At 40.6% G+C, this 14,280-nt stretch overlaps 1 long non-coding RNA gene across 1 annotated transcript; it reads left to right on the top strand.

The window, feature by feature from the left end:
* Positions 1-1,047: 1,047 nt before the first annotated feature.
* On the top strand, positions 1,048-3,052 carry LOC140004948 (uncharacterized). Its single transcript, XR_011812766.1, has 3 exons — positions 1,048-1,224; positions 2,349-2,406; positions 2,809-3,052. It is a non-coding gene; the product is annotated as an uncharacterized lncRNA (long non-coding RNA).
* Positions 3,053-14,280: the final 11,228 nt, after the last annotated feature.

Raw genomic sequence — 14,280 nt, 5'->3', positions numbered from 1 at the left:
GAATTCCGAGACTATAAACCATATATTCTCAATGCTTTGGTTGCTATGAGGGCAGCTATGGTATGCCAACCTATGGCACTTGCTACGCAATTTTGGCTAAAGAGAGAAGTCCAATTAATAGCAAAAAAATGCTAGTAATTCCTCATCTACAATGAAAGAAAAAGTTAGAGATAAACCTTTTGCAGTCGTGACAATAACAGGTAAAAAATTTTAAAATACAAAAATTAATATGTTCTCTTTATATAAATGGTGATATTTTATTGAAAAATAATTTTCTTCACTCAATATATGAATGGCTACAGTAACATGAATTTATTTATCATAGACAATTTGCATTAGTCAATAGGGATGGGCACGGGTCGGGTATCCGCCCCATTCACCATTTGGCTGACCCGACCCGCACCTTGCGGGTTAGCCATTTTCTGACCCTTACCCGCCCCGCATATCAGCGGGTACCCGCCCCCGCCCCGTTTATCATTTAATTTTTAAAAAAAATAATTTATACCAATTTAATTTTATATTTTACACATTCATCTAAGATTTAATAATTTTTTTTTCTTAAAAAAGGTTTCCCACCAAGAAACAAGCATATGAAGAGAATATAAGATAAAGGAAAAAAATTAAAAGAATTCAAAATCAATAAAAGTTTGAAATAAGTAGCACAATTTTTAATATATATGTTCCACATCAATTAAACTTTTTTCTATAAAATATAAGATCATTGTGACGCCTCGAAAATTAGGGTTTTCATTTTATGGATCTTTTGTTGGACGAGCGGAGGAGCGCAGCTTTTAAACTTGGAAAAGAAAAAAAAAATTTTGGAAATGTGAAGGGGGCCAAATCCGGCCGGATTGCCCAGCCGTTTTAAAAAAATTTGAGTTTGCTTCTGCCTTGAATCCGGCCTAGAATCCGGCCGGAAATCCGGCCAGATCCTGGCCGGATTCTGACGTGGCAGCTTCGGCTGTCATGTTTGACCGACTGTTTCTGCACCTTTTTATCTTGTTTTGCACCCAAAATATCTCATTTTTGTTCCTAGCTCAACCGAGCTCTTGAGAGAAGAAAAAACTCTTCCATTTTCTAGTTTTAATTTCTACCAAAATCTTGAGTTTTCACCAATGATTTTGGACAATACTTCACACAATGGCTCACTATGGTGGACTAAAGCTCTTGATGGATTGGATTTGGATGGGGTGCCCCATGTTGATAGCTTCTTGAATTTGTGAGGTAGGATGTTTAAGGAAGGTCTTTCTTGTTTTGATAATGCTATATTAGTAACTTGTAGAGGTTGAATATGTTATATTGTGGAGTATTTCATGGGTTTAAGGAAACTATGGTAAATTTCTAATTTATTGGGTATTTCTCTAATTTTGTATGCAAGGTATGATTAGTGTTGGATTAATGGTTTGAAATGGTGTTAAATGGAACCGTTATACGTTAATTACGGTTGTTTACGAAAAATTTCCGCTTGTGATGTGATTTCCGGTTTCTAGGGTTTAAATTGGGGATTTTCTTAGGATTGGTTTATATGGCTTTAATTAAAGGGGCATTGTGGCTCTAATTGAGTGTATTTGCTGGTCTATAATTGTATGTAAAATTGGGGATTGAATTGAGGTACACTTGGTATTGAATGGTAGGTTGGAAATGTGTAAAATTTAGGGGTTATGCCGTCCAAGTTTTGAGAGTATGTGTTTGTTTTGAATTTGAGTTGATCTTACTTCATTTTATGGAAATTCTGGTGATTTGGACATTGGGAGGATTAAGTTCCATATTAGTGACATTTCTACATTTTGTTTAAGGTAGTTCATCATTGTTTTGGCCTGTACATGATTGGTATAGGCTAGTCTCATTATTACGTGGGAATTTTTAGCCCTTAATTGTGATTAGTGATAGTTATATGCAAAGGTCGGTTCAAGAAGAGTAATTTCAGTTTTTTCCCTGTTTTTGGACTGAACTTGGACTGCCATTTTCTCTATACTGTGGATCGAATCAACTTCTGCTCAAAACATGAAACTTGTAGATATATGAGTTGACTACTTGCCTGCAAAATTTCAGATTGATTGGAGTACTGTAGCTTGTGAATTGACCGAAACACCCATGACTGCCCTATAATCCCTGTTTCATGACAGTTTTAATTCTTTCTCTAAAATTTGACTTTTGACCCTGAAAATGTATTATTTGGCCTTGGAGGTCTTCATAAGAAATGTTGGTATATGTTTTAACTTCGTAACGCCATAAGATTTGTTTCAATTGGATAAGCGTATTTTCAATTGTGATTAAATAACCAAAAAGGTGGCAGGAACTTGTTAAGTTTAGAATTCCTCTTATTTGACTTGATATTTGTAATCTAGGATTCTAACTTGAGCAAGGTCATGATGTATGCTGGAAAAGGTTCGTGTGCCGTGGTTGGTGAGTGAACCTTAACTATTTCTCCAAAAGTTACTTTTGAAGTAATTCTTGCATTGCTTACACGATTGCATCTCATTGTGTATGTGTGTGTGCCATAACATGTTGGCTTTATTGAGTTCTTGGGAAAAATCTTGTGCTTAGAACCAACGTCTCCACTACTGTGTATACTTTCCTTGGAGCACGATGGCTCCTTGTTTCTGTTTATCTGATTACTCGATCTAAGAGAGTGTTGGCTTTTAAGTACAAGGATTTTCACTGGCTCTAAAGAGCATTATTTGCACATTGGACCGTTATTCCATGATAGCATTGAAATACACTGCTGTTAAGTTTATTTAATTACTGCTTTTACTGTTCACTCGCTGAGCTTCTAGCTCACCCCCAAATGTTTTCTTCTCCCCACAGGAATCGAGACAAAAGGAGAGCTTGTATTACATTATCTGTGTGCCTGGATGGCATGTATCTTGTATAGCTTAGATTTGGATTTGTTTTGTATAATAGTTGAGCTAGGGTGATTGTTTGAATTGGGATGGACGGATATCTCTTGTACACTTTGAGTTTTGATGTAATTTGTTATAAAGTTTGGGCTTGCCTTGGTAATTGGGTTTGAGTTTGGATGAAAAATTGAGTTTTATATTGTAATTGATTTGAGGACTGTAGTGATCGACTGAGTCCTGGCGAGAGCTGGGCAGGCGGCCCGTTGACCCCTTTGGTTCGCTTTAGGGAAAAATGGGGTCGTTACAATCATGACCTTTACAAATGAATCTTGTATATAAACTATAGTCTCTCATATTTGTAATGCAATTTGTTCAATAAAATTACTTATTTAGTTCTAACTTATTATTTTATAGTGTGTGTATAAAAATAAAAATAAAACATATATATATATATGCGGGGCAGATCGGGTACCCGCGGGTTTTTAATTATGTGACCCTAACCTGCCCCGCATCTTAGCGGATACCCGACCCTCTTTTGACTCGATCAAATAATAAAAATCGGATATCCTAATTTTTGGATCAGATCGAATATGACGGGTTTTTGGGTTAGCGGATAATTTTGCCCACCCCTACTAGTCAAGCATGGTGAGTATAGTCCAGTTTTACAAGAATTAGAAGAAAGTATAAATAAATTAGATAAATCACATTGAGTCTATAGAACATTCGAACCCAATTTATTTAATAATCCTTTTCATTTATGGGAAAAAGCTCCTAGGATTTGTCATCTTAAATTAAAAGATGAACAAATACTAATTAGAGTAAAATCTATAATTTATATGAAAAAGGATATAGGAGAATTTGATATTCAAAAGAAAGAATTAGTAGATGGAGGAGTAATAGAAGCGTGACGCCTCCACCTCTCCCTAGAGCGAACCTTAGGGTATCAGCGTCCGCCTGCTCAACTTTCGTCGGGACTCGCGTACTCGTTCAAGTTTAATATAGAGTCACAAAACAACCATCGACTTCATTCAGAAGTACTTCGAATGCACAAGCCACAATTCTAAACTAAAAGTTACGGTTACAATCCACCAACCAACAATAACAAAATTACACTTAAAGAGCCATCAAAAGTTCATACAAAAGGTATACTAGCATCCACTAAGTCGCTAGTCTAGAACCTCCAATCCACCTCCAAAACCTGTTAAGGAAAACAAACTTAAAGGAATGAGCGAACGCTCAGTGAGGCCAAGAAAACCAACACGCAAACGAGTAAACCAATAAATCAAGTAACATGCTTGAAAGCTGTGAGGACTCGCAAATTCCTTATATTTTTCTCAAAAATGCCCTTTTATTTGGAAATTATTCATTTATTATAGGCCCATACCCAATCATTCCACAATAAGTGCAAATGAATCTAGAAAGTAGGGTTTCACTTTTCGTTTTCAAGTTGGAGCAAGTCAGGGTTTTCACGTTTTTTCGTAGGGTGATTTTTTGGTATGGAGTGGGGATCAAATTTGGTGCTTAAGAGTGACTTTTAGGTGAGAAATAATATGTGATTAGAAGCAATGATAAAAATTTAGTGAATAGGAAGTAAAAACCCTAGTACGTGTGATTTAAGGAAAAACGGTGCGAACCGACATGTACCGTGCACTACCGATTGAACACACCACTTGGTCACTACTTTCTTACCATATAAGCTCATTAATATTTGAGCAAAATATCCCCTCATTCTCAGCTGGCTTTGGCCGAAAATTTTGACCAAATTGGCAAGGAAAAGAAACAAAAAAAAAGAGTGGAAATTGGTAGTGACACTTGTTGGCCATCTAGGGCCTTGACCAAGACCAAATTGTCTTGCCTTCTTATCACCATTTAGCTTCCTTTCTTCCTCATTTTCTGCTTGCTTTGGCCGAGAGAGAGGGAGAGAAAAACCAAGGGAGAACTTCACCAATCCATCTTGAGTTTGAGCCATCCAAGTGAGGAAACAAGAAACTAAACCGATTAAAACCTTCTTTGAGTGTTTAGCTAGTGGTGTGTTGGTGAAATTTTGGAAGGAAAAGCTAGGGCTGCTCTTGGTAGTAACTTTAGTAAGGCAATAATGCTGATTTACCATTTCTTACTCCTAATCTTGCTTAACTTGGCATAAATTTGTGGTGGATGATAGCTATTATAATGATTTGGATGGATATAGTGTATGTTCTTGAGTTATATGAGTTAGGGTTTGAAGGATTTTTTGCCTATACTTGTTGTATGGATAGTATATGTTGTATCTAAGCTTGTATAATAGGTTGTGGTAGTGATTGAAGCAAGAAATGAAGAAAGTTTCCTTTGAAACCAAAAAATTTCAGATTTCTGGAAAATTGTAGTTCAGTTCTGTCCGGTTCCAGTTCATGATGTTAGAGGCTGAATTAAGTTTAGAATAAAACATGAAAGTTATAGAAAATGATGTTTTATAGTTGCCTACAAAATTTCAATTCAATCGGAGCAACGTAACCTATGAAAAGACCAAAATACCCTCACTGCCTTAGGATGCATCCAGTGATCCATTTTAGACAGTTCATCCAGTTGACCGTGTCTATTCACTATGATCCGTGCTGATTTAGTCATTTACCAAAACATGAAAGTTTTAGTACTCTGTCTTAGCTTTTCAACGCCTCCAAGAATGCCTTAAACGTGGTAGCCTGAGATATGACCATTTAAATGTAGTACGGTTAACTAGCCAGTTAGTTGGAAGTTGGTTCTGTGAATTGGGAATTTGACTAGGTTACATTGGGATTTGGACTAAGTGGTCTTCATCAAAATTGTAGCCCTCTGTCTTAGCTTTGAAACGCTATAAATTGCATCCCAATTCGATAAGCATAGCTTCGGATGTGTCCATTCCGCAAAAAACCCGTCAAATCTGTCTTTTGTTAAACTTTATTTCCGCACTTGTTGTTAGCTTGATTTTTGTCCTTGTATTGTCTTGAACCTATTGAATGGCTATTGAAATGAATTTGTGTTGTGTGTAACTTTGGGTTTGATTGAGGAAAAAAATGAAGCCATAAATGGCTGGAAATGGGAAAATACAAAGGGTGTGCTGCCCAAATTTACGCTCGAGAACTAGAGAAATATACTTGCGACTTGAGTAAGGGTTAAGAGTGATCACTACTTGAATCATCTAGGATTTGCGTCTTCTTTTTTTGAGGTATATAAGTAAGGATCTAGCCGAACTTGTACCCTTAGGAAAAGCGGTAATAATCACTATAAATCCGTTTTCCTTGCACTTTCGAACCCAAAAGTTATTTCCAAGTAAACATGTTACAGAATTTTTCAGTTTGAAAAGCGAGCAACTATTTCACGACCACTCTCCAAGTGAATTTCAATTTCTTGATTCTTATTGAACGAAACGTCTAAGTTTCGAACCTTAATCGATTTTCAAAGTTCTTAAGTCAAGTTTTATCGCAGATTTGGACTCCAAACCCGGAGTACCACCCAGACGCGAACACTAGAGGCACTACTTTTGGTGAGTGCTTCCAAATATCTGATTGAACTTGATATTTGTGATTTATCTTTGACCAATGTGATTACATGATATATAAGTGATTTGATCGGGCAAGGGTGTACTTTATCACACTTGCCCTAACGAGAATTGTTCTTGTTTATCGATTTCACTTGACTTGCTCTACATGCATATGAATTGTATTTTGTTTGGAATTCCAGTAACCCTGTGGCTAGTTAATCGAATCGAGCCGGCAAGGGTCTGGTCGATTGGATAACGAACCCTGGGTAACTAGTAATGTCGAGTGGAGTGTTATCTCCTCGGCTAATCGGTATACTTGAGTATTACCACCTGTGTTTCGTATGACGTGCGGGCCCGGAAAAGAGGGTTAATCGGTGGACGGAGACTGGCGTGAAGTGGGGTTTTCTTTCTGAACTAGTTATTACTTGAAAGTTGATGGAGTGTCAACTATCAATCGATCAAGCTAGGATGGAGCCGAGACATGAGCCACTGTATGCTTACATGTGAATATGATCCATATTATAAGCATAAGCAGATAATAAGAGGTACACACAGATCAGAAGCATATCTACACACAACTGTACCGAACCAGTCACACAGTAGCAGTCAATGAGATACAACCAAAAGGGGTCCATGAAGGTAACGGGGTTATCCAAAAGTACTATAAAAGCACAAGAACGACTAACGAAAAGTTATTTCCCTTCAAGGTCTCCATCTCTAATCTACGGGAATGCGACAATTTATATCTTAATCCAGGTTAATTATACTTACGAACACCCGAACAAATCACATGAAAATTCCATAGAATCGCATTTCTAGTTCGCTCAAGTCCTTTTCTAACCTAAGCTCTTTTTCGTATCCGGGCGCAAGAATCCCACCTAAGATAATTCACAACTCGAGCCGGCCGGTCCCAAGCGTAAATCATCCATATTAAAGATTCCTACCCGACATACATACCTAGCTTCCTCAAGTCCCATGGTAGAGATCTTTACACTTATGACATGCACGGTTCATGGCTTATGCTCAAACGAGCACTCAAACATATTCATGAAATCAGGACCATGACATCACTTGGCCCCATCTCACTCCGCACAGAGACCACGTGAAGTGGCTCCGATACCACCTGTGACAGCCCCACCTTCCCTTAAGGCGTACCAAAGAGGTTAGCGGACTGCCTGCCCATCTCTCGCCAGGACTATCGAGCAGTTAAATGAAATCGAAAACGTTCAGGAAGGAAATAGCGCGCTCAAACGATTCAAAGTCACCAAACGGCAAAACGAAAATCGAAACCACAATGAATAGTGGTTGCCACGTCACCATCCAACTAGGAGCCAAACAAATAAAGATATGGCCATATAACTCGTGAAAACATTCCCAATCCAAATAGGACACATGAACAGGGTAAATAGTTTTATACAAATACGTTTGTAATTTAAGAAACAAAAAGAAGATAATTAAATCAAAATACATTTAGGATTTTCCAGCTATCGAGGATCTTTACAAAATATATTAAAACTAGCTCGACTCGTGCTTCAAAACATCTTAGCCTCAAAAGTGGTTCCCTGTAAGGAAAACAAAGATAACGGGAGGGGGGTGAGCTTACGCTCAATGAGGTACCAAAATAATAGCAAGTAAGAAAAGTGGAACTTCATATTCAATTAGTCACATATGCGAATCAAATAAAGAAATGAACAAACACCATAGACAGAAAGGATACGGGTGGCTCACAGGAGCCAAATTCCCATTTGCTTCACCAAAACTTGATCGAAATAATAGTTGACACTCCGTCAACGTTAAAGAAGTAACCAATACCGTAGACTCCACTTTCTCCGATTCCTTCCACCTCACATACCCCTACCGGGCCCGAACTCCAATCAGTTCAGAAATGGTAATACTCGAGTATACCGGAATCAAGGGTCTCAATACCCAAAGATCCTAAAACAGACTACCGTGGTTCATTATCTAATCGACCAGGCCCTTGCCGGCCCGACTCGAGTAACTAGCCACAGGTGTTGAGCTCAGAGGTCACAGAAAGGTCGTTGGATACAAGCTTCCAAACGACGTCCGAACAGATACAGACACAAATACAGATAACAGATACAGATTCAGATACAGATACGGATACAGATACAGATACGGATACAGATACAGATAACGAAAACAGATAACAGATTCAGCTTCGCACCAAAAATTGGCATATGAACAGACAAGAGAATGAGTGTGATAAAGTACACCCTCATCTCAAACAAAATAAACAGATAGTGTCGTCATTTAAATCGCAGATTGCAGAGGCAGAAGTGTGAGAACCCGTAAAACACTAATTATTTTCCTAGGGTTTATTTCCCCTTAATTGCATGTTTTCTGCATTTTCTGGCTTAGAAATATTTTCTTAGTGGATTTTATGAGCAATTATAGTTTTAAGATGATTTTTCTAGCATTGGTGAAATTTTAGAAAATTAAGAGTAAATAGTGGACGTGGGACCCACTAGTGCGAAAAGTTCGGAAAAATTTGGCCAATAAGGTTAAGTTTCGGATACTGTGTAAAATTTATCGGGTGTTAAATGATAAGTAGAGTGTGTGAAATGATTGATGTGAGAGAGGAAAGAAAGGATAGGAATGCATTTAATAAGGTGCCACATGTCACCTTCTTATTGGTTAGAACTTAAGAAACACTATTCATACTTTTGACTATTTTTTTTGACTAAGTGTTAAATACTTCAAAAATCATAAAAATTCACCATTTCTTACCTTGTGTTGGCCGGCCATCCCAAGCTCAAGAAGGAGGAGAACTTCATCATTTTTCAAGCTTCCAATTGGTCCAAAATCCACCAAATCAAGTGTGTAAGTTAGTTTTACTCCATACAATCTTTTCTTTTGGTGATATTGGTTGGTTTATTGAAACTTTTTGGAAGAGCTAAGGTGCCCATCATCTTCCTCTCTCTTGTTATTAGGTGAGTGATGCTTCAACCTCTCCCCTATAGTTAATGATGGTTATTTTGTGCTTAATGGTGGCATGAGTGTTGAAATATATGATTTGTTTCTTGATTTGAAGAGTTTTGGAGAAGTTTTTATTTTATTGGGAATTTTTCTGGTTTAATATGAATGGGATGTTGTGGCCTTGTATGATGAATTGTAATGGTTGAAAATGACTCTAGTGAGTGTGAATTGATGATAAATGCAATCAATTTTGGATTGAGAGTGAAATTTGGAAAGTTAGGGTTCTTAAATCCCCAATTCTGTCCGGTTTTGGATCATAGGGATAGAGGCCGAATTTGACTTTACTCAAAACATGAAAGTTGTAGGTATGGATGTGTTTCAGGTGCCTGTAAAATTTCAGGTCATTTGGATTAATGTAGAATGAGTTATGACGAAATTACTGTAGCTGTTCTGCTTTGGACAGAATGCGAAAACTGGGATAGTAATTGGCTATTTTGACTGGAATTGGTTTGGATTTTGGAGTTGGTGTCTTCTGATTAAATGTAGCTGGATGACTTAGCTAACTTATGCCTTTGGAATTTCGGCATTTGGACTTGTATGGACTGAGATATACCGATTACAGTTTTCTGTGTTTTGCAAACCTGTTTTGGTAATTCTGGTATAGTATTTGGCATTTTCGAACTAGTTAAGCTAGGAACTGGATTGAGTGACCTTCTACATTGTTGTAGCCCTGTTTCATAGCTTCGAAACGGTGGGTCTTACACCCCCATCCGATAACCGTAGAGAATTTTACACCATTACCGCATAATAAGGGCAAAACAGTTTTCTATTTGGGGCCAAGACTAAGGCCATTTTCTAATTTCTGGTTTGCTATTATGCTCATTTATGCATATGAAACCCTATTGGGGTTGTGTTTAGCATTGCTATAAGACTCGTTATCGAGTCTCATTGCATTTGTTGCGTGATTCTAGGGCGTGACGGTAGCTCACGACGTCTTGGTGACCACGGTGTATGAAACACCACTTTCTCACTTGGTGAGTATACTACTCACTAAATGGTTACTATGTGGCTTTGCTAAATGTTTATGTGATGCCTTGAAGGCTTACTTGCATATTGGAATTGATTAAGGTGAGGGTGTACTTGACCGCCCTCACCTCTTTTGATATTGTCACTGAATGGCTACCGTTTTATTGCATTACTGAACTTGATATATTGGTTGGTGAATTCCATTCATGGAAACTGAATTGATGTCGTTTGGACGATGTCCAACGGCCTTACTGCATTACTGAGCTCAACCCCGTTTGGTAGTCAATTGGATCGAGCCGGCGAGGGCTTGGTCGTGAAGATTGAATTGCCACGGGGACTGTACTGGGGAACCTTGTGGTAATGAGACCCTTGGTTCCGGTAAACTCGAGTATTACCAAAAACTACTGAAATGAAGTGCGGGCCCGGTTGGGGTATGTTAGGTGGAAGGATTGGAAGTAAAGGGTGGTCTACGGTTTGGTACTTTTAACATTGACGGAGAGTCAATGAGGTTGGATCAAGATTGCAAGCGTGGAAATGGGCTCTTGAGAGCCGACCGTATCCTTTTACCGTTTTGCTTCATTGCTTATTTGTGCACTTTAAATGAAAGTTCATTCTTATATGACCTTGATTGCTTATTGGGTGGTATACCACTGGGCTTTAGCTCATTCCGTGTTATTTGTTTTCCTTACAGGGTGATAATTACTTTTGAGAATGGATTGGATAGTCAATTGCCGAATTGAGCATGTAAATGTCTTTTGTATTGCTCTTGAAGTGAAACCCTAATGTATAACGGGTTCATTTCCTTTTGATAGGCAAATCGAATGTGCACTTCTTTAGTGAATGGTTTTGGCTTGCCGTTGTGGCTTGTAAATGGCTAATGTTATGTTGTATATGTATTTCGATGCTTGGTTGGGTTTCGGACGAGTCGGTTACTATTCATGGCCGACTCTGGAGTTCGTTTCTTTTATTTTGGGATATTTTGCCCTTTTGTCTTGTTGCGCGCGTTATAAGTTTCTAACGTGATAGATCGCTTTATACTGCACCGTTAGTCCTGGCGAGAGTTGGGTAGGCAGTCCGCTAACCTCTTTGGTTCGCCTTAGGGGAGGGTGGGGCTGTCACAGGTGGTATCAGAGCTTAGGTTTGAATTAGCCTGGGTATAATAGAAATGCTCGACTTGAGGATTCTATTGTTTATGCCTATTAAGTGTAATGATATTATTTCTTCCTTTGCTATAGGATGGATGCGAGTGGTGACTCGAGTGACCGTCCGGCAGGAGATCGTCCTCGTAGTACGCTGCCGCCAATTAAGTATCAACTTAGGCAAAAGGGGGCTGTGGTGCGTTGGAGCCCGGCCAGCCGCGTTCGACAGTGCGAGTGCCGTAGCAACTACGCCTATCCAAACGCTCTAGTGTTGGCGGTGGCAAAGGAACGTGAGGAGTTTGCTAAGGATAATACTAAGCTGGAAGCTGCGGTTGCTACATTGGAAGCTGAGGTGACTCAGGCTAGGGCAACCAATGAGAATCAAGCCGCACGTATCATGGAGCTAGAGTATGACGTACATGAGGCCGAGGATCGAGTCGATGACCTATGTGATCAGTTGAGAGATGCACGCGAGCGCGAGTCTAAGCGAGCTCGCAAGGTCAGGGGTCGTGCTGAGGCGATCCTTAATCTGTGCGACGACGGACTCGAGGAGTCTAGTGATGAGGCCTCGTATGCTGGGGCCGAGGCTGGGGAGGAGTCTACCCCATCGCCTGGGTCTCAGACCCCGGCGACTGATTAGGCCTTGATCTTAGAGGCTTCTTTTGGATAGGTGGTGGTTTTGGTATGTACATAGGGATAGGGATAGAGCCTCAGCTAACCGTTTTGGATGTAGGGTTAGTTACGTGTAAATTTCTTTTGATAGGCCTATCCTCGGGAGGATCGTGTATGTACGTACGTGCTTTGGCCGTACTTGACTGACTGATTGTAAATATATGTTTGGCTTGTATATATGTGTGCTTGTGATCTTGTTTGAAATGCATCAATATGTGTTATGTGAAAAGTTATGTGTTACTTACATGTTTTGTTAACGCTTTGGTTTAGTACTCTTGCCTAGACAAAGTATACCCTATGGAAGGAACACGAAGTGGTCGGGGACGCGGGTGCGGAACTAGACAAACCGCACCGGTTAGGGAAACGGGGGAACCCTCTACTGGACCTAACCCTGGACCGCAATTAGACCCCAATGTACAAATAGCTGCTGCCATGCAGCAAATGACCAACCTACTCGCACAAGTAGTGCAACAACAGGGCCAGAACCCAAACCCTAACCCCGGAAACCCTGGCCATCATGTCGAGAGTGAAGATAGAGCGCTAGAACGGTTTCAAAAGTTTTCTCCGCCAAAGTTTATTGGGGGACCCGACCCTGATGTTGCTGAGAAATGGCTGGAGAAGATGGTAGACATATTCGCGGCTTTACACTATCCGGACGAACGGCAGGTGACTTTTGCCGTGTTCCAACTCGAGGGGGCTGCCCGTTCTTGGTGGAACGTAATTAGGCAGAAATGGGAGCGGGAGCAGACACAGAGGACTTGGGTGAACTTCATCCGAGAATTCAATGCCAAGTTTTTCCCTCCCTTAGTCCAGGAGAGGAAGGAGGACGGGTTTATCCGGCTCCGGCAAGGGGCTCAGACGGTGGCGGAGTACGAGAGCCAGTTTACCCGCCTGTCCAAATTCGCGCCTGAACTAATCATGACCGAGCAACGACGGGTGAGGCGCTTTATTCAGGGCTTGAACGTTGAGATCCAGAAAGACCTCGCGGCGGCTCAAATCACTACTTTTAGCGAGGCAATGGAAAAAGCCCAACGAGTGGAAAGTGCACGGCTACAGGTCCGAAACTTCCAGGCCAAGAAGCGTGGCTTTCCTGGGAGTACTTCTGGACAGGGTGAGAAGAGCACTCCCTCCAAATTTGGACAGGGCATGGGTGGTGGTCGACAGTCCGGATCAGGCAGAGGGACTCCGTTCAGGGGTGGTCAAGCTGGGTGAGGACCGAGGGGAAACGATCAGAGTGGCTCGGCTTCTGCACCTCGCGGTCCCTGTGGGCACTGTGGGAAGACAAACCACACCGAGGATAATTGCTGGAGGAAACTGGGTAAATGCCTGCGGTGTGGAAGTGCGGACCATCAACTAGCTACTTGTCCGGTCCTGAAACAAGACGGAAAGGGGAGTCAACTACCGTCGAGGACCAATACTGGATCGGCCAAGGGAGACGGATCCAAACCAAAAGTTCCGGCTAGGGTATATTCCTTAGAGCCCCACCAGATCCCAGAGTCTTCCGAGGTCGTAGAAGGTACGATCCCTATTTTCCACCGCTTTGCCAAAGTTTTAATTGATCCTGGTGCCACTCATTCGTTTGTTAACCCTGATTTCATGTGTGGCATCGATATAAAACCTGCTAGTTTGCCATATGACTTAGAAGTTAGTACACCTACGGGGAACCAACGTTTGGTGACTAGTATGGTTTATAAGGATTGTGATGTATGGGTAGGTGAAAGGAGGTTTTTAGGGGACTTGATTAGCTTGTCCATTAAGGGGTACGACGTGATTCTGGGTATGGACTGGTTAGCCAAATATAACGCCCAACTGGATTGTAAAACGAAAATAGTAGAATTTCGCATTCCTGGCGAGGCAACCTTAAGGTTGGATATAAGGGGTAGGTTAGCCTCATCTGCTCTCATTTCGGGCATTCGAGTTAGGAAACTGTTAAGTAGAGGGGCGCAAGGATTTTTGGCCTTTTTAATTAATACCCCTACGGATAAGTTAAAGGTGGAAGACGTGGCCGTAGTAAGGGAGTTTTCGGATGTTTTTCCTGATGAGTTAGTGGCCTTACCTCCGGAAAGGGAGATAAAATTCCGAATAGATCTTTTACCTGGAACCGCACCTATCTCGAAAACCCCTTACCGAATGGCACCTGCAGAACTAAAGGAGCTTAAGTTGCAGTTAC

This window comes from Coffea arabica, chromosome 4c (genome assembly GCF_036785885.1).
Source record: "Coffea arabica cultivar ET-39 chromosome 4c, Coffea Arabica ET-39 HiFi, whole genome shotgun sequence".
Taxonomy (NCBI): Eukaryota; Viridiplantae; Streptophyta; class Magnoliopsida; order Gentianales; family Rubiaceae; genus Coffea; species Coffea arabica.
Note: the sequence above shows the minus strand (reverse complement) of the source record. Positions and strands in the feature narration are given on the sequence as shown.